The following is a 20,555-nucleotide window of genomic DNA, read 5'->3' as shown; positions in this document are numbered from 1 at the left end:
ATACATCCTGCTATATCTCCCACATGGAAAGTGCCAGGAGGGAGAAGTGGGGATTATGTTTAGACTTTCTCGGAACTGCTTCAAATCAACTAGATATCTTTGTGCCGTAAATCTCCCAACAGCCAAACGCAAAAGCAGCAAACATCTCGCTGTATGTCCCGCATCCAAAGTGCCAAGAGAGAGCTTGCTCTCCCTGTCTTTGAGTACTGTTTTCACTGTCCCGGTTACCTCTTGGCTAACATTCTCTTCAGAGCTGCAGTGAAACCAGGAACCACGTGGAGAAAGCACCCACACTGAAAGTGCCTGGAGGGAACATTGGGGCTTCTTCTCAGTGTCTCTGACATAGGGTTTCACTGTCCCGGGAAAGTCTCTGCTAACACCGTGCAGAGCGCTGTGCCCAATATACAGAAACATCTTGCGGTATCTCCTACAGGGAAAGTGCCAGGAGGGAATTGTGGAGCTTGTTCTCAGTGTCTCTGAGAATTGCTCTGATTATCCCTGTGACCTCTTTGCTAAGACTCTCCAGAGAGCCGTCCTCAAAACCAACACACATCTTGACATATCTCCCGCATTGATCGCAGTGTCTCCAGAAACGGCATTCAAGGAGCCAGGACCTTTTCTCCCTACACTGTCCATTGAGTTGTCCTCAAAACCAATATACATCCTGCTATATCTCCCACATGGAAAGTGCCAGGAGGGAGAAGTGGGGATTATGTTTAGACTTTCTCGGAACTGCTTCAAATCAACTAGATATCTTTGTGCTGTAAATCTCCCAACAGCCAAACGCAAAAGCAGCAAACATCTCGCTGTATGTCCCGCATCCAAAGTGCCAAGAGAGAGCTTGCTCTCCCTGTCTTTGAGTACTGTTTTCACTGTCCCGGTTACCTCTTGGCTAACATTCTCTTCAGAGCTGCAGTGAAACCAGGAACCACGTGGAGAAGGCACCCACACTGAAAGTGCCTGGAGGGAACATTGGGGCTTCTTCTCAGTGTCTCTGACATAGGGTTTCACTGTCCCGGGAAAGTCTCTGCTAACACCCTGCAGAGCGCTGTGCCCAATATACAGAAACGTCTTGCGGTATCTCCTACAGGGAAAGTGCCAGGAGGGAATTGTGGAGCTTGTTCTCAGTGTCTCTGAGAATTGCTCTGATTATCCCTGTGACCTCTTTGCTAAGACTCTCCAGAGAGCCGTCCTCAAAACAAACACACATCTTGACATATCTCCCACATTGATCGCAGTGTCTCCAGAAACGGCATTCAAGGAGCCAGGACCTTTTCTCCCTACACTGTCCATTGAGTTGTCCTCAAAACCAATATACATCCTGCTATATCTCCCACATGGAAAGTGCCAGGAGGGAGAAGTGGGGATTATGTTTAGACTTTCTCGGAACTGCTTCAAATCAACTAGATATCTTTGTGCTGTAAATCTCCCAACAGCCAAACGCAAAAGCAGCAAACATCTCGCTGTATGTCCCGCATCCAAAGTGCCAAGAGAGAGCTTGCTCTCCCTGTCTCTGAGTACTGTTTTCACTGTCCCGGTTACCTCTTGGCTAACATTCTCTTCAGAGCTGCAGTGAAACCAGGAACCACGTGGAGAAGGCACCCACACTGAAAGTGCCTGGAGGGAACATTGGGGCTTCTTCTCAGTGTCTCTGACATAGGGTTTCACTGTCCCGGGAAAGTCTCTGCTAACACCCTGCAGAGCGCTGTGCCCAATATACAGAAACATCTTGCGGTATCTCCTACAGGGAAAGTGCCAGGAGGGAATTGTGGAGCTTGTTCTCAGTGTCTCTGAGAATTGCTCTGATTATCCCTGTGACCTCTTTGCTAAGACTCTCCAGAGAGCCGTCCTCAAAACCAACACACATCTTGACATATGTCCCGCATTGATCGCAGTGTCTCCAGAAACAGCATTCAAGGAGCCAGGACCTTTTCTCCCTACACTGTCCATTGAGTTGTCCTCAAAACCAATATACATCCTGCTATATCTCCCACATGGAAAGTGCCAGGAGGGAGAAGTGGGGATTATGTTTAGACTTTCTCGGAACTGCTTCAAATCAACTAGATATCTTTGTGCCGTAAATCTCCCAACAGCCAAACGCAAAAGCAGCAAACATCTCGCTGTATGTCCCGCATCCAAAGTGCCAAGAGAGAGCTTGCTCTCCCTGTCTTTGAGTACTGTTTTCACTGTCCCGGTTACCTCTTGGCTAACATTCTCTTCAGAGCTGCAGTGAAACCAGGAACCACATGGAGAAAGCACCCACACTGAAAGTGCCTGGAGGGAACATTGGGGCTTCTTCTCAGTGTCTCTGACATAGGGTTTCACTGTCCCGGGAAAGTCTCTGCTAACACCGTGCAGAGCGCTGTGCCCAATATACAGAAACATCTTGCGGTATCTCCTACAGGGAAAGTGCCAGGAGGGAATTGTGGAGCTTGTTCTCAGTGTCTCTGAGAATTGCTCTGATTATCCCTGTGACCTCTTTGCTAAGACTCTCCAGAGAGACGTCCTCAAAACAAACACACATCTTGACATATCTCCCACATTGATCGCAGTGTCTCCAGAAACGGCATTCAAGGAGCCAGGACCTTTTCTCCCTACACTGTCCATTGAGTTGTCCTCAAAACCAATATACATCCTGCTATATCTCCCACATGGAAAGTGCCAGGAGGGAGAAGTGGGGATTATGTTTAGACTTTCTCGGAACTGCTTCAAATCAACTAGATATCTTTGTGCTGTAAATCTCCCAACAGCCAAACGCAAAAGCAGCAAACATCTCGCTGTATGTCCCGCATCCAAAGTGCCAAGAGAGAGCTTGCTCTCCCTGTCTCTGAGTACTGTTTTCACTGTCCCGGTTACCTCTTGGCTAACATTCTCTTCAGAGCTGCAGTGAAACCAGGAACCACGTGGAGAAGGCACCCACACTGAAAGTGCCTGGAGGGAACATTGGGGCTTCTTCTCAGTGTCTCTGACATAGGGTTTCACTGTCCCGGGAAAGTCTCTGCTAACACCGTGCAGAGCGCTGTGCCCAATATACAGAAACATCTTGCGGTATCTCCTACAGGGAAAGTGCCAGGAGGGAATTGTGGAGCTTGTTCTCAGTGTCTCTGAGAATTGCTCTGATTATCCCTGTGACCTCTTTGCTAAGACTCTCCAGAGAGACGTCCTCAAAACAAACACACATCTTGACATATCTCCCACATTGATCGCAGTGTCTCCAGAAACGGCATTCAAGGAGCCAGGACCTTTTCTCCCTACACTGTCCATTGAGTTGTCCTCAAAACCAATATACATCCTGCTATATCTCCCACATGGAAAGTGCCAGGAGGGAGAAGTGGGGATTATGTTTAGACTTTCTCGGAACTGCTTCAAATCAACTAGATATCTTTGTGCTGTAAATCTCCCAACAGCCAAACGCAAAAGCAGCAAACATCTCGCTGTATGTCCCGCATCCAAAGTGCCAAGAGAGAGCTTGCTCTCCCTGTCTTTGAGTACTGTTTTCACTGTCCCGGTTACCTCTTGGCTAACATTCTCTTCAGAGCTGCAGTGAAACCAGGAACCACGTGGAGAAAGCACCCACACTGAAAGTGCCTGGAGGGAACATTGGGGCTTCTTCTCAGTGTCTCTGACATAGGGTTTCACTGTCCCGGGAAAGTCTCTGCTAACACCCTGCAGAGCGCTGTGCCCAATATACAGAAACATCTTGCGGTATCTCCTACAGGGAAAGTGCCAGGAGGGAATTGTGGAGCTTGTTCTCAGTGTCTCTGAGAATTGCTCTGATTATCCCTGTGACCTCTTTGCTAAGACTCTCCAGAGAGCCGTCCTCAAAACCAACACACATCTTGACATATCTCCCGCATTGATCGCAGTGTCTCCAGAAACGGCATTCAAGGAGCCAGGACCTTTTCTCCCTACACTGTCCATTGAGTTGTCCTCAAAACCAATATACATCCTGCTATATCTCCCACATGGAAAGTGCCAGGAGGGAGAAGTGGGGATTATGTTTAGACTTTCTCGGAACTGCTTCAAATCAACTAGATATCTTTGTGCCGTAAATCTCCCAACAGCCAAACGCAAAAGCAGCAAACATCTCGCTGTATGTCCCGCATCCAAAGTGCCAAGAGAGAGCTTGCTCTCCCTGTCTTTGAGTACTGTTTTCACTGTCCTGGTTACCTCTTGGCTAACATTCTCTTCAGAGCTGCAGTGAAACCAGGAACCACGTGGAGAAGGCACCCACACTGAAAGTGCCTGGAGGGAACATTGGGCCTTCTTCTCAGTGTCTCTGACATAGGGTTTCACTGTCCCGGGAAAGTCTCTGCTAACACCCTGCAGAGCGCTGTGCCCAATATACAGAAACGTCTTGCGGTATCTCCTACAGGGAAAGTGCCAGGAGGGAATTGTGGAGCTTGTTCTCAGTGTCTCTGAGAATTGCTCTGATTATCCCTGTGACCTCTTTGCTAAGACTCTCCAGAGAGCCGTCCTCAAAACCAACACACATCTTGACATATCTCCCGCATTGATCGCAGTGTCTCCAGAAACGGCATTCAAGGAGCCAGGACCTTTTCTCCCTACACTGTCCATTGAGTTGTCCTCAAAACCAATATACATCCTGCTATATCTCCCACATGGAAAGTGCCAGGAGGGAGAAGTGGGGATTATGTTTAGACTTTCTCGGAACTGCTTCAAATCAACTAGATATCTTTGTGCTGTAAATCTCCCAACAGCCAAACGCAAAAGCAGCAAACATCTCGCTGTATGTCCCGCATCCAAAGTGCCAAGAGAGAGCTTGCTCTCCCTGTCTTTGAGTACTGTTTTCACTGTCCCGGTTACCTCTTGGCTAACATTCTCTTCAGAGCTGCAGTGAAACCAGGAACCACGTGGAGAAAGCACCCACACTGAAAGTGCCTGGAGGGAACATTGGGGCTTCTTCTCAGTGTCTCTGACATAGGGTTTCACTGTCCCGGGAAAGTCTCTGCTAACACCGTGCAGAGCGCTGTGCCCAATATACAGAAACATCTTGCGGTATCTCCTACAGGGAAAGTGCCAGGAGGGAATTGTGGAGCTTGTTCTCAGTGTCTCTGAGAATTGCTCTGATTATCCCTGTGACCTCTTTGCTAAGACTCTCCAGAGAGCCGTCCTCAAAACCAACACACATCTTGACATATCTCCCGCATTGATCGCAGTGTCTCCAGAAACGGCATTCAAGGAGCCAGGACCTTTTCTCCCTACACTGTCCATTGAGTTGTCCTCAAAACCAATATACATCCTGCTATATCTCCCACATGGAAAGTGCCAGGAGGGAGAAGTGGGGATTATGTTTAGACTTTCTCGGAACTGCTTCAAATCAACTAGATATCTTTGTGCCGTAAATCTCCCAACAGCCAAACGCAAAAGCAGCAAACATCTCGCTGTATGTCCCGCATCCAAAGTGCCAAGAGAGAGCTTGCTCTCCCTGTCTTTGAGTACTGTTTTCACTGTCCCGGTTACCTCTTGGCTAACATTCTCTTCAGAGCCGCAGTGAAACCAGGAACCACGTGGAGAAGGCACCCACACTGAAAGTGCCTGGAGGGAACATTGGGGCTTCTTCTCAGTGTCTCTGACATAGGGTTTCACTGTCCCGGGAAAGTCTCTGCTAACACCCTGCAGAGCGCTGTGCCCAATATACAGAAACGTCTTGCGGTATCTCCTACAGGGAAAGTGCCAGGAGGGAATTGTGGAGCTTGTTCTCAGTGTCTCTGAGAATTGCTCTGATTATCCGTGTGACCTCTTTGCTAAGACTCTCCAGAGAGACGTCCTCAAAACAAACACACATCTTGACATATCTCCCGCATTGATCGCAGTGTCTCCAGAAACAGCATTCAAGGAGCCAGGACCTTTTCTCCCTACACTGTCCATTGAGTTGTCCTCAAAACCAATATACATCCTGCTATATCTCCCACATGGAAAGTGCCAGGAGGGAGAAGTGGGGATTATGTTTAGACTTTCTCGGAACTGCTTCAAATCAACTAGATATCTTTGTGCTGTAAATCTCCCAACAGCCAAACGCAAAAGCAGCAAACATCTCGCTGTATGTCCCACATCCAAAGTGCCAAGAGAGAGCTTGCTCTCCCTGTCTTTGAGTACTGTTTTCACTGTCCCGGTTACCTCTTGGCTAACATTCTCTTCAGAGCTGCAGTGAAACCAGGAACCACGTGGAGAAAGCACCCACACTGAAAGTGCCTGGAGGGAACATTGGGCCTTCTTCTCAGTGTCTCTGACATAGGGTTTCACTGTCCCGGGAAAGTCTCTGCTAACACCGTGCAGAGCGCTGTGCCCAATATACAGAAACGTCTTGCGGTATCTCCTACAGGGAAAGTGCCAGGAGGGAATTGTCGAGCTTGTTCTCAGTGTCTCTGAGAATTGCTCTGATTATCCCTGTGACCTCTTTGCTAAGACTCTCCAGAGAGACGTCCTCAAAACCAACACACATCTTGACATATCTCCCGCATTGATCGCAGTGTCTCCAGAAACGGCATTCAAGGAGCCAGGACCTTTTCTCCCTACACTGTCCATTGAGTTGTCCTCAAAACCAATATACATCCTGCTATATCTCCCACATGGAAAGTGCCAGGAGGGAGAAGTGGGGATTATGTTTAGACTTTCTCGGAACTGCTTCAAATCAACTAGATATCTTTGTGCTGTAAATCTCCCAACAGCCAAACGCAAAAGCAGCAAACATCTCGCTGTATGTCCCGCATCCAAAGTGCCAAGAGAGAGCTTGCTCTCCCTGTCTTTGAGTACTGTTTTCACTGTCCTGGTTACCTCTTGGCTAACATTCTCTTCAGAGCTGCAGTGAAACCAGGAACCACGTGGAGAAGGCACCCACACTGAAAGTGCCTGGAGGGAACATTGGGCCTTCTTCTCAGTGTCTCTGACATAGGGTTTCACTGTCCCGGGAAAGTCTCTGCTAACACCCTGCAGAGCGCTGTGCCCAATATACAGAAACGTCTTGCGGTATCTCCTACAGGGAAAGTGCCAAGAGGGAATTGTGGAGCTTGTTCTCAGTGTCTCTGAGAATTGCTCTGATTATCCCTGTGACCTCTTTGCTAAGACTCTCCAGAGAGACGTCCTCAAAACCAACACACATCTTGACATATCTCCCGCATTGATCGCAGTGTCTCCAGAAACGGCATTCAAGGAGCCAGGACCTTTTCTCCCTACACTGTCCATTGAGTTGTCCTCAAAACCAATATACATCCTGCTATATCTCCCACATGGAAAGTGCCAGGAGGGAGAAGTGGGGATTATGTTTAGACTTTCTCGGAACTGCTTCAAATCAACTAGATATCTTTGTGCTGTAAATCTCCCAACAGCCAAACGCAAAAGCAGCAAACATCTCGCTGTATGTCCCGCATCCAAAGTGCCAAGAGAGAGCTTGCTCTCCCTGTCTTTGAGTACTGTTTTCACTGTCCCGGTTACCTCTTGGCTAACATTCTCTTCAGAGCTGCAGTGAAACCAGGAACCACGTGGAGAAAGCACCCACACTGAAAGTGCCTGGAGGGAACATTGGGGCTTCTTCTCAGTGTCTCTGACATAGGGTTTCACTGTCCCGGGAAAGTCTCTGCTAACACCCTGCAGAGCGCTGTGCCCAATATACAGAAACGTCTTGCGGTATCTCCTACAGGGAAAGTGCCAGGAGGGAATTGTGGAGCTTGTTCTCAGTGTCTCTGAGAATTGCTCTGATTATCCCTGTGACCTCTTTGCTAAGACTCTCCAGAGAGCCGTCCTCAAAACCAACACACATCTTGTCATATCTCCCGCATTGATCGCAGTGTCTCCAGAAACGGCATTCAAGGAGCCAGGACCTTTTCTCCCTACACTGTCCATTGAGTTGTCCTCAAAACCAATATACATCCTGCTATATCTCCCACATGGAAAGTGCCAGGAGGGAGAAGTGGGGATTATGTTTAGACTTTCTCGGAACTGCTTCAAATCAACTAGATATCTTTGTGCTGTAAATCTCCCAACAGCCAAACGCAAAAGCAGCAAACATCTCGCTGTATGTCCCGCATCCAAAGTGCCAAGAGAGAGCTTGCTCTCCCTGTCTTTGAGTACTGTTTTCACTGTCCCGGTTACCTCTTGGCTAACATTCTCTTCAGAGCTGCAGTGAAACCAGGAACCACGTGGAGAAGGCACCCACACTGAAAGTGCCTGGAGGGAACATTGGGGCTTCTTCTCAGTGTCTCTGACATAGGGTTTCACTGTCCCGGGAAAGTCTCTGCTAACACCCTGCAGAGCGCTGTGCCCAATATACAGAAACGTCTTGCGGTATCTCCTACAGGGAAAGTGCCAGGAGGGAATTGTGGAGCTTGTTCTCAGTGTCTCTGAGAATTGCTCTGATTATCCCTGTGACCTCTTTGCTAAGACTCTCCAGAGAGGCGTCCTCAAAACAAACACACATCTTGACATATCTCCCGCATTGATCGCAGTGTCTCCAGAAACGGCATTCAAGGAGCCAGGACCTTTTCTCCCTACACTGTCCATTGAGTTGTCCTCAAAACCAATATACATCCTGCTATATCTCCCACATGGAAAGTGCCAGGAGGGAGAAGTGGGGATTATGTTTAGACTTTCTCGGAACTGCTTCAAATCAACTAGATATCTTTGTGCTGTAAATCTCCCAACAGCCAAACGCAAAAGCAGCAAACATCTCGCTGTATGTCCCGCATCCAAAGTGCCAAGAGAGAGCTTGCTCTCCCTGTCTTTGAGTACTGTTTTCACTGTCCCGGTTACCTCTTGGCTAACATTCTCTTCAGAGCTGCAGTGAAACCAGGAACCACGTGGAGAAGGCACCCACACTGAAAGTGCCTGGAGGGAACATTGGGGCTTCTTCTCAGTGTCTCTGACATAGGGTTTCACTGTCCCGGGAAAGTCTCTGCTAACACCCTGCAGAGCGCTGTGCCCAATATACAGAAACGTCTTGCGGTATCTCCTACAGGGAAAGTGCCAGGAGGGAATTGTGGAGCTTGTTCTCAGTGTCTCTGAGAATTGCTCTGATTATCCCTGTGACCTCTTTGCTAAGACTCTCCAGAGAGGCGTCCTCAAAACAAACACACATCTTGACATATCTCCCGCATTGATCGCAGTGTCTCCAGAAACGGCATTCAAGGAGCCAGGACCTTTTCTCCCTACACTGTCCATTGAGTTGTCCTCAAAACCAATATACATCCTGCTATATCTCCCACATGGAAAGTGCCAGGAGGGAGAAGTGGGGATTATGTTTAGACTTTCTCGGAACTGCTTCAAATCAACTAGATATCTTTGTGCTGTAAATCTCCCAACAGCCAAACGCAAAAGCAGCAAACATCTCGCTGTATGTCCCGCATCCAAAGTGCCAAGAGAGAGCTTGCTCTCCCTGTCTTTGAGTACTGTTTTCACTGTCCCGGTTACCTCTTGGCTAACATTCTCTTCAGAGCTGCAGTGAAACCAGGAACCACGTGGAGAAGGCACCCACACTGAAAGTGCCTGGAGGGAACATTGGGCCTTCTTCTCAGTGTCTCTGACATAGGGTTTCACTGTCCCGGGAAAGTCTCTGCTAACACCCTGCAGAGCGCTGTGCCCAATATACAGAAACGTCTTGCGGTATCTCCTACAGGGAAAGTGCCAGGAGGGAATTGTGGAGCTTGTTCTCAGTGTCTCTGAGAATTGCTCTGATTAACCCTGTGACCTCTTTGCTAAGACTCTCCAGAGAGCCGTCCTCAAAACAAACACACATCTTGACATATCTCCCACATTGATCGCAGTGTCTCCAGAAACGGCATTCAAGGAGCCAGGACCTTTTCTCCCTACACTGTCCATTGAGTTGTCCTCAAAACCAATATACATCCTGCTATATCTCCCACATGGAAAGTGCCAGGAGGGAGAAGTGGGGATTATGTTTAGACTTTCTCGGAACTGCTTCAAATCAACTAGATATCTTTGTGCCGTAAATCTCCCAACAGCCAAACGCAAAAGCAGCAAACATCTCGCTGTATGTCCCGCATCCAAAGTGCCAAGAGAGAGCTTGCTCTCCCTGTCTTTGAGTACTGTTTTCACTGTCCCGGTTACCTCTTGGCTAACATTCTCTTCAGAGCTGCAGTGAAACCAGGAACCACGTGGAGAAAGCACCCACACTGAAAGTGCCTGGAGGGAACATTGGGGCTTCTTCTCAGTGTCTCTGACATAGGGTTTCACTGTCCCGGGAAAGTCTCTGCTAACACCGTGCAGAGCGCTGTGCCCAATATACAGAAACATCTTGCGGTATCTCCTACAGGGAAAGTGCCAGGAGGGAATTGTGGAGCTTGTTCTCAGTGTCTCTGAGAATTGCTCTGATTATCCCTGTGACCTCTTTGCTAAGACTCTCCAGAGAGCCGTCCTCAAAACCAACACACATCTTGACATATCTCCCGCATTGATCGCAGTGTCTCCAGAAACGGCATTCAAGGAGCCAGGACCTTTTCTCCCTACACTGTCCATTGAGTTGTCCTCAAAACCAATATACATCCTGCTATATCTCCCACATGGAAAGTGCCAGGAGGGAGAAGTGGGGATTATGTTTAGACTTTCTCGGAACTGCTTCAAATCAACTAGATATCTTTGTGCTGTAAATCTCCCAACAGCCAAACGCAAAAGCAGCAAACATCTCGCTGTATGTCCCGCATCCAAAGTGCCAAGAGAGAGCTTGCTCTCCCTGTCTTTGAGTACTGTTTTCACTGTCCCGGTTACCTCTTTGCTAACATTCTCTTCAGAGCTGCAGTAAAACCAGGAACCACGTGGAGAAGGCACCCACACTGAAAGTGCCTGGAGGGAACATTGGGGCTTCTTCTCAGTGTCTCTGACATAGGGTTTCACTGTCCCGGGAAAGTCTCTGCTAACACCCTGCAGAGCGCTGTGCCCAATATACAGAAACGTCTTGCGGTATCTCCTACAGGGAAAGTGCCAGGAGGGAATTGTGGAGCTTGTTCTCAGTGTCTCTGAGAATTGCTCTGATTATCCCTGTGACCTCTTTGCTAAGACTCTCCAGAGAGCCGTCCTCAAAATCAACATACATCTTGACATATCTCCCGCATTGATCGCAGTGTCTCCAGAAACGGCATTCAAGGAGCCAGGACCTTTTCTCCCTACACTGTCCATTGAGTTGTCCTCAAAACCAATATACATCCTGCTATATCTCCCACATGGAAAGTGCCAGGAGGGAGAAGTGGGGATTATGTTTCGACTTTCTCGGAACTGCTTCAAATCAACTAGATACCTTTGTGCTGTAAATCTCCCAACAGCCAAACGCAAAAGCAGCAAATATCTCGCTGTATGTCCCACATCCAAAGTGCCAAGAGAGAGCTTGCTCTCCCTGTCTTTGAGTACTGTTTTCACTGTCCCGGTTACCTCTTGGCTAACATTCTCTTCAGAGCCGCAGTGAAACCAGGAACCACGTGGAGAAAGCACCCACACTGAAAGTGCCTGGAGGGAACACTGGGGCTTCTTCTCAGTGTCTCTGACATAGGGTTTCACTGTCCCGGGAAAGTCTCTGCTAACACCGTGCAGAGCGCTGTGCCCAATATACAGAAACATCTTGCGGTATCTCCTACAGGGAAAGTGCCAGGAGGGAATTGTGGAGCTTGTTCTCAGTGTCTCTGAGAATTGCTCTGATTATCCCTGTGACCTCTTTGCTAAGACTCTCCAGAGAGACGTCCTCAAAACCAACACACATCTTGACATATCTCCCGCATTGATCGCAGTGTCTCCAGAAACAGCATTCAAGGAGCCAGGACCTTTTCTCCCTACACTGTCCATTGAGTTGTCCTCAAAACCAATATACATCCTGCTATATCTCCCACATGGAAAGTGCCAGGAGGGAGAAGTGGGGATTATGTTTAGACTTTCTCGGAACTGCTTCAAATCAACTAGATATCTTTGTGCTGTAAATCTCCCAACAGCCAAACGCAAAAGCAGCAAACATCTCGCTGTATGTCCCGCATCCAAAGTGCAAAGAGAGAGCTTGCTCTCCCTGTCTTTGAGTACTGTTTTCACTGTCCCGGTTACCTCTTGGCTAACATTCTCTTCAGAGCTGCAGTGAAACCAGGAACCACGTGGAGAAGGCACCCACACTGAAAGTGCCTGGAGGGAACATTGGGGCTTCTTCTCAGTGTCTCTGACATAGGGTTTCACTGTCCCGGGAAAGTCTCTGCTAACACCGTGCAGAGCGCTGTGCCCAATATACAGAAACATCTTGCGGTATCTCCTACAGGGAAAGTGCCAGGAGGGAATTGTGGAGCTTGTTCTCAGTGTCTCTGAGAATTGCTCTGGTTATCTGTGTGACCTCTTTGCTAAGACTCTCCAGAGAGCCGTCCTCAAAACCAACACACATCTTGACATATCTCCCGCATTGATCGCAGTGTCTCCAGAAACGGCATTCAAGGAGCCAGGACCTTTTCTCCCTACACTGTCCATTGAGTTGTCCTCAAAACCAATATACATCCTGCTATATCTCCCACATGGAAAGTGCCAGGAGGGAGAAGTGGGGATTATGTTTAGACTTTCTCGGAACTGCTTCAAATCAACTAGATATCTTTGTGCTGTAAATCTCCCAACAGCCAAACGCAAAAGCAGCAAACATCTCGCTGTATGTCCCGCATCCAAAGTGCCAAGAGAGAGCTTGCTCTCCCTGTCTTTGAGTACTGTTTTCACTGTCCTGGTTACCTCTTGGCTAACATTCTCTTCAGAGCTGCAGTGAAACCAGGAACCACGTGGAGAAGGCACCCACACTGAAAGTGCCTGGAGGGAACATTGGGCCTTCTTCTCAGTGTCTCTGACATAGGGTTTCACTGTCCCGGGAAAGTCTCTGCTAACACCCTGCAGAGCGCTGTGCCCAATATACAGAAACGTCTTGCGGTATCTCCTACAGGGAAAGTGCCAAGAGGGAATTGTGGAGCTTGTTCTCAGTGTCTCTGAGAATTGCTCTGATTATCCCTGTGACCTCTTTGCTAAGACTCTCCAGAGAGACGTCCTCAAAACCAACACACATCTTGACATATCTCCCGCATTGATCGCAGTGTCTCCAGAAACGGCATTCAAGGAGCCAGGACCTTTTCTCCCTACACTGTCCATTGAGTTGTCCTCAAAACCAATATACATCCTGCTATATCTCCCACATGGAAAGTGCCAGGAGGGAGAAGTGGGGATTATGTTTAGACTTTCTCGGAACTGCTTCAAATCAACTAGATATCTTTGTGCTGTAAATCTCCCAACAGCCAAACGCAAAAGCAGCAAACATCTCGCTGTATGTCCCGCATCCAAAGTGCCAAGAGAGAGCTTGCTCTCCCTGTCTTTGAGTACTGTTTTCACTGTCCCGGTTACCTCTTGGCTAACATTCTCTTCAGAGCTGCAGTGAAACCAGGAACCACGTGGAGAAAGCACCCACACTGAAAGTGCCTGGAGGGAACATTGGGGCTTCTTCTCAGTGTCTCTGACATAGGGTTTCACTGTCCCGGGAAAGTCTCTGCTAACACCCTGCAGAGCGCTGTGCCCAATATACAGAAACGTCTTGCGGTATCTCCTACAGGGAAAGTGCCAGGAGGGAATTGTGGAGCTTGTTCTCAGTGTCTCTGAGAATTGCTCTGATTATCCCTGTGACCTCTTTGCTAAGACTCTCCAGAGAGCCGTCCTCAAAACCAACACACATCTTGTCATATCTCCCGCATTGATCGCAGTGTCTCCAGAAACGGCATTCAAGGAGCCAGGACCTTTTCTCCCTACACTGTCCATTGAGTTGTCCTCAAAACCAATATACATCCTGCTATATCTCCCACATGGAAAGTGCCAGGAGGGAGAAGTGGGGATTATGTTTAGACTTTCTCGGAACTGCTTCAAATCAACTAGATATCTTTGTGCTGTAAATCTCCCAACAGCCAAACGCAAAAGCAGCAAACATCTCGCTGTATGTCCCGCATCCAAAGTGCCAAGAGAGAGCTTGCTCTCCCTGTCTTTGAGTACTGTTTTCACTGTCCCGGTTACCTCTTGGCTAACATTCTCTTCAGAGCTGCAGTGAAACCAGGAACCACGTGGAGAAGGCACCCACACTGAAAGTGCCTGGAGGGAACATTGGGGCTTCTTCTCAGTGTCTCTGACATAGGGTTTCACTGTCCCGGGAAAGTCTCTGCTAACACCGTGCAGAGCGCTGTGCCCAATATACAGAAACGTCTTGCGGTATCTCCTACAGGGAAAGTGCCAGGAGGGAATTGTGGAGCTTGTTCTCAGTGTCTCTGAGAATTGCTCTGATTATCCCTGTGACCTCTTTGCTAAGACTCTCCAGAGAGCCGTCCTCAAAACAAACACACATCTTGACATATCTCCCGCATTGATCGCAGTGTCTCCAGAAACGGCATTCAAGGAGCCAGGACCTTTTCTCCCTACACTGTCCATTGAGTTGTCCTCAAAACCAATATACATCCTGCTATATCTCCCACATGGAAAGTGCCAGGAGGGAGAAGTGGGGATTATGTTTAGACTTTCTCGGAACTGCTTCAAATCAACTAGATATCTTTGTGCTGTAAATCTCCCAACAGCCAAACGCAAAAGCAGCAAACATCTCGCTGTATGTCCCGCATCCAAAGTGCCAAGAGAGAGCTTGCTCTCCCTGTCTTTGAGTACTGTTTTCACTGTCCCGGTTACCTCTTGGCTAACATTCTCTTCAGAGCTGCAGTGAAACCAGGAACCACGTGGAGAAGGCACCCACACTGAAAGTGCCTGGAGGGAACATTGGGGCTTCTTCTCAGTGTCTCTGACATAGGGTTTCACTGTCCCGGGAAAGTCTCTGCTAACACCCTGCAGAGCGCTGTGCCCAATATACAGAAACGTCTTGCGGTATCTCCTACAGGGAAAGTGCCAGGAGGGAATTGTGGAGCTTGTTCTCAGTGTCTCTGAGAATTGCTCTGATTATCCCTGTGACCTCTTTGCTAAGACTCTCCAGAGAGGCGTCCTCAAAACAAACACACATCTTGACATATCTCCCGCATTGATCGCAGTGTCTCCAGAAACGGCATTCAAGGAGCCAGGACCTTTTCTCCCTACACTGTCCATTGAGTTGTCCTCAAAACCAATATACATCCTGCTATATCTCCCACATGGAAAGTGCCAGGAGGGAGAAGTGGGGATTATGTTTAGACTTTCTCGGAACTGCTTCAAATCAACTAGATATCTTTGTGCTGTAAATCTCCCAACAGCCAAACGCAAAAGCAGCAAACATCTCGCTGTATGTCCCGCATCCAAAGTGCCAAGAGAGAGCTTGCTCTCCCTGTCTTTGAGTACTGTTTTCACTGTCCCGGTTACCTCTTGGCTAACATTCTCTTCAGAGCTGCAGTGAAACCAGGAACCACGTGGAGAAGGCACCCACACTGAAAGTGCCTGGAGGGAACATTGGGCCTTCTTCTCAGTGTCTCTGACATAGGGTTTCACTGTCCCGGGAAAGTCTCTGCTAACACCCTGCAGAGCGCTGTGCCCAATATACAGAAACGTCTTGCGGTATCTCCTACAGGGAAAGTGCCAGGAGGGAATTGTGGAGCTTGTTCTCAGTGTCTCTGAGAATTGCTCTGATTAACCCTGTGACCTCTTTGCTAAGACTCTCCAGAGAGCCGTCCTCAAAACAAACACACATCTTGACATATCTCCCACATTGATCGCAGTGTCTCCAGAAACGGCATTCAAGGAGCCAGGACCTTTTCTCCCTACACTGTCCATTGAGTTGTCCTCAAAACCAATATACATCCTGCTATATCTCCCACATGGAAAGTGCCAGGAGGGAGAAGTGGGGATTATGTTTAGACTTTCTCGGAACTGCTTCAAATCAACTAGATATCTTTGTGCCGTAAATCTCCCAACAGCCAAACGCAAAAGCAGCAAACATCTCGCTGTATGTCCCGCATCCAAAGTGCCAAGAGAGAGCTTGCTCTCCCTGTCTTTGAGTACTGTTTTCACTGTCCCGGTTACCTCTTTGCTAACATTCTCTTCAGAGCTGCAGTGAAACCAGGAACCACGTGGAGAAAGCACCCACACTGAAAGTGCCTGGAGGGAACATTGGGCCTTCTTCTCAGTGTCTCTGACATAGGGTTTCACTGTCCCGGGAAAGTCTCTGCTAACACCGTGCAGAGCGCTGTGCCCAATATACAGAAACGTCTTGCGGTATCTCCTACAGGGAAAGTGCCAGGAGGGAATTGTGGAGCTTGTTCTCAGTGTCTCTGAGAATTGCTCTGATTATCCCTGTGACCTCTTTGCTAAGACTCTCCAGAGAGACGTCCTCAAAACAAACACACATCTTGACATATCTCCCGCATTGATCGCAGTGTCTCCAGAAACGGCATTCAAGGAGCCAGGACCTTTTCTCCCTACACTGTCCATTGAGTTGTCCTCAAAACCAATATACATCCTGCTATATCTCGTACATGGAAAGTGCCAGGAGGGAGAAGTGGGGATTATGTTTAGACTTTCTCGGAACTGCTTCAAATCAACTAGATATCTTTGTGCCGTAAATCTCCCAACAGCCAAACGCAAAAGCAGCAAACATCTCGCTGTATGTCCCGCATCCAAAGTGCCAAGAGAGAGCTTGCTCTCCCTGTCTTTGAGTACTGTTTTCACTGTCCCGGTTACCTCTTTGCTAACATTCTCTTCAGAGCTGCAGTGAAACCAGGAACCACGTGGAGAAAGCACCCACACTGAAAGTGCCTGGAGGGAACATTGGGGCTTCTTCTCAGTGTCTCTGACATAGGGTTTCACTGTCCCGGGAAAGTCTCTGCTAACACCATGCAGAGCGCTGTGCCCAATATACAGAAACGTCTTGCGGTATCTCCTACAGGGAAAGTGCCAGGAGGGAATTGTGGAGCTTGTTCTCAGTGTCTCTGAGAATTGCTCTGATTATCCCTGTGACCTCTTTGCTAAGACTCTCCAGAGAGACGTCCTCAAAACAAACACACATCTTGACATATCTCCCGCATTGATCGCAGTGTCTCCAGAAACGGCATTCAAGGAGCCAGGAGCTTTTCTCCCTACACTGTCCATTGAGTTGTCCTCAAAACCAATATACATCCTGCTATATCTCGTACATGGAAAGTGCCAGGAGGGAGAAGTGGGGATTATGTTTAGACTTTCTCGGAACTGCTTCAAATCAACTAGATATCTTTGTGCCGTAAATCTCCCAACAGCCAAACGCAAAAGCAGCAAACATCTCGCTGTATGTCCCACATCCAAAGTGCCAAGAGAGAGCTTGCTCTCCCTGTCTTTGAGTACTGTTTTCACTGTCCCGGTTACCTCTTTGCTAACATTCTCTTCAGAGCTGCAATGAAACCAGGAACCACGTGGAGAAAGCACCCACACTGAAAGTGCCTGGAGGGAACATTGGGGCTTCTTCTCAGTGTCTCTGACATAGGGTTTCACTGTCCCGGGAAAGTCTCTGCTAACACCGTGCAGAGCGCTGTGCCCAATATACAGAAACGTCTTGCGGTATCTCCTACAGGGAAAGTGCCAGGAGGGAATTGCGGAGCTTGTTCTCAGTGTCTCTGAGAATTGCTCTGATTATCCCTGTGACCTCTTTGCTAAGACTCTCCAGAGAGACGTCCTCAAAACAAACACACATCTTGACATATCTCCCGCATTGATCGCAGTGTCTCCAGAAACGGCATTCAAGGAGCCAGGACCTTTTCTCCCTACACTGTCCATTGAGTTGTCCTCAAAACCAATATACATCCTGCTATATCTCCCACATGGAAAGTGCCAGGAGGGAGAAGTGGGGATTATGTTTAGACTTTCTCGGAACTGCTTCAAATCAACTAGATATCTTTGTGCTGTAAATCTCCCAACAGCCAAACGCAAAAGCAGCAAACATCTCGCTGTATGTCCCGCATCCAAAGTGCCAAGAGAGAGCTTGCTCTCCCTGTCTTTGAGTACTGTTTTCACTGTCCCGGTTACCTCTTGGCTAACATTCTCTTCAGAGCTGCAGTGAAACCAGGAACCACGTGGAGAAGGCACCCACACTGAAAGTGCCTGGAGGGAACATTGGGGCTTCTTCTCAGTGTCTCTGACATAGGGTTTCACTGTCCCGGGAAAGTCTCTGCTAACACCGTGCAGAGCGCTGTGCCCAATATACAGAAACGTCTTGCGGTATCTCCTACAGGGAAAGTGCCAGGAGGGAATTGTCGAGCTTGTTCTCAGTGTCTCTGAGAATTGCTCTGATTATCTGTGTGACCTCTTTGCTAAGACTCTCCAGAGAGACGTCCTCAAAACAAACACACATCTTGACATATCTCCCGCATTGATCGCAGTGTCTCCAGAATCGGCATTCAAGGAGCCAGGACCTTTTCTCCCTACACTGTCCATTGAGTTGTCCTCAAAACCAATATACATCCTGCTATATCTCCCACATGGAAAGTGCCAGGAGGGAGAAGTGGGGATTATGTTTAGACTTTCTCGGAACTGCTTCAAATCAACTAGATATCTTTGTGCTGTAAATCTCCCAACAGCCAAACGCAAAAGCAGCAAACATCTCGCTGTATGTCCCACATCCAAAGTGCCAAGAGAGAGCTTGCTCTCCCTGTCTTTGAGTACTGTTTTCACTGTCCCGGTTACCTCTTTGCTAACATTCTCTTCAGAGCTGCAGTGAAACCAGGAACCACGTGGAGAAGGCACCCACACTGAAAGTGCCTGGAGGGAACATTGGGCCTTCTTCTCAGTGTCTCTGACATAGGGTTTCACTGTCCCGGGAAAGTCTCTGCTAACACCCTGCAGAGCGCTGTGCCCAATATACAGAAACGTCTTGCGGTATCTCCTACAGGGAAAGTGCCAGGAGGGAATTGTCGAGCTTGTTCTCAGTGTCTCTGAGAATTGCTCTGATTATCCCTGTGACCTCTTTGCTAAGACTCTCCAGAGAGACGTCCTCAAAACAAACACACATCTTGACATATCTCCCACATTGATCGCAGTGTCTCCAGAAACGGCATTCAAGGAGCCAGGACCTTTTCTCCCTACACTGTCCATTGAGTTGTCCTCAAAACCAATATACATCCTGCTATATCTCCCACATGGAAAGTGCCAGGAGGGAGAAGTGGGGATTATGTTTAGACTTTCTCGGAACTGCTTCAAATCAACTAGATACCTTTGTGCTGTAAATCTCCCAACAGCCAAACGCAAAAGCAGCAAACATCTCGCTGTATGTCCCACATCCAAAGTGCCAAGAGAGAGCTTGCTCTCCCTGTCTTTGAGTACTGTTTTCACTGTCCCGGTTACCTCTTTGCTAACATTCTCTTCAGAGCCGCAGTGAAACCAGGAACCACGTGGAGAAGGCACCCACACTGAAAGTGCCTGGAGGGAACATTGGGCCTTCTTCTCAGTGTCTCTGACATAGGGTTTCACTGTCCCGGGAAAGTCTCTGCTAACACCGTGCAGAGCGCTGTGCCCAATGTACAGAAACGTCTTGCGGTATCTCCTACAGGGAAAGTGCCAGGAGGGAATTGTGGAGCTTGTTCTCAGTGTCTCTGAGAATTGCTCTGGTTATCCGTGTGACCTCTTTGCTAAGACTCTCCAGAGAGACGTCCTCAAAACAAACACACATCTTGACATATCTCCCACATTGATCGCAGTGTCTCCAGAAACGGCATTCAAGGAGCCAGGACCTTTTCTCCCTACACTGTCCATTGAGTTGTCCTCAAAACCAATATACCTCCTGCTATATCTCCCACATGGAAAGTGCCAGGAGGGAGAAGTGGGGATTACGTTTAGACTTTCTCGGAACTGCTTCAAATCAACTAGATATCTTTGTGCTGTAAATCTCCCAACAGCCAAACGCAAAAGCAGCAAACATCTCGCTGTATGTCCCGCATCCAAAGTGCCAAGAGAGAGCTTGCTCTCCCTGTCTTTGAGTACTGTTTTCACTGTCCCGGTTACCTCTTGGCTAACATTCTCTTCAGAGCTGCAGTGAAACCAGGAACCACGTGGAGAAGGCACCCACACTGAAAGTGCCTGGAGGGAACATTGGGGCTTCTTCTCAGTGTCTCTGACATAGGGTTTCACTGTCCCGGGAAAGTCTCTGCTAACACCCTGCAGAGCGCTGTGCCCAATATACAGAAACGTCTTGCGGTATCTCCCACAGGGAAAGTGCCAGGAGGGAATTGTGGAGCTTGTTCTCAGTGTCTCTGAGAATTGCTCTGGTTATCTGTGTGACCTCTTTGCTAAGACTCTCCAGAGAGCCGTCCTCAAAACCAACACACATCTTGACATATCTCCCGCATTGATCGCAGTGTCTCCAGAAACGGCATTCAAGGAGCCAGGACCTTTTCTCCCTACACTGTCCATTGAGTTGTCCTCAAAACCAATATACATCCTGCTATATCTCCCACATGGAAAGTGCCAGGAGGGAGAAGTGGGGATTATGTTTAGACTTTCTCGGAACTGCTTCAAATCAACTAGATATCTTTGTGCTGTAAATCTCCCAACAGCCAAACGCAAAAGCAGCAAACATCTCGCTGTATGTCCCGCATCCAAAGTGCCAAGAGAGAGCTTGC

Source organism: Larus michahellis, unplaced genomic scaffold (genome assembly GCF_964199755.1).
Source record: "Larus michahellis unplaced genomic scaffold, bLarMic1.1 SCAFFOLD_126, whole genome shotgun sequence".
Taxonomy (NCBI): domain Eukaryota; kingdom Metazoa; phylum Chordata; class Aves; order Charadriiformes; family Laridae; genus Larus; species Larus michahellis.
The sequence above is the reverse complement of the archived record's forward strand: the minus strand, read 5'-3'. Positions refer to the sequence as shown.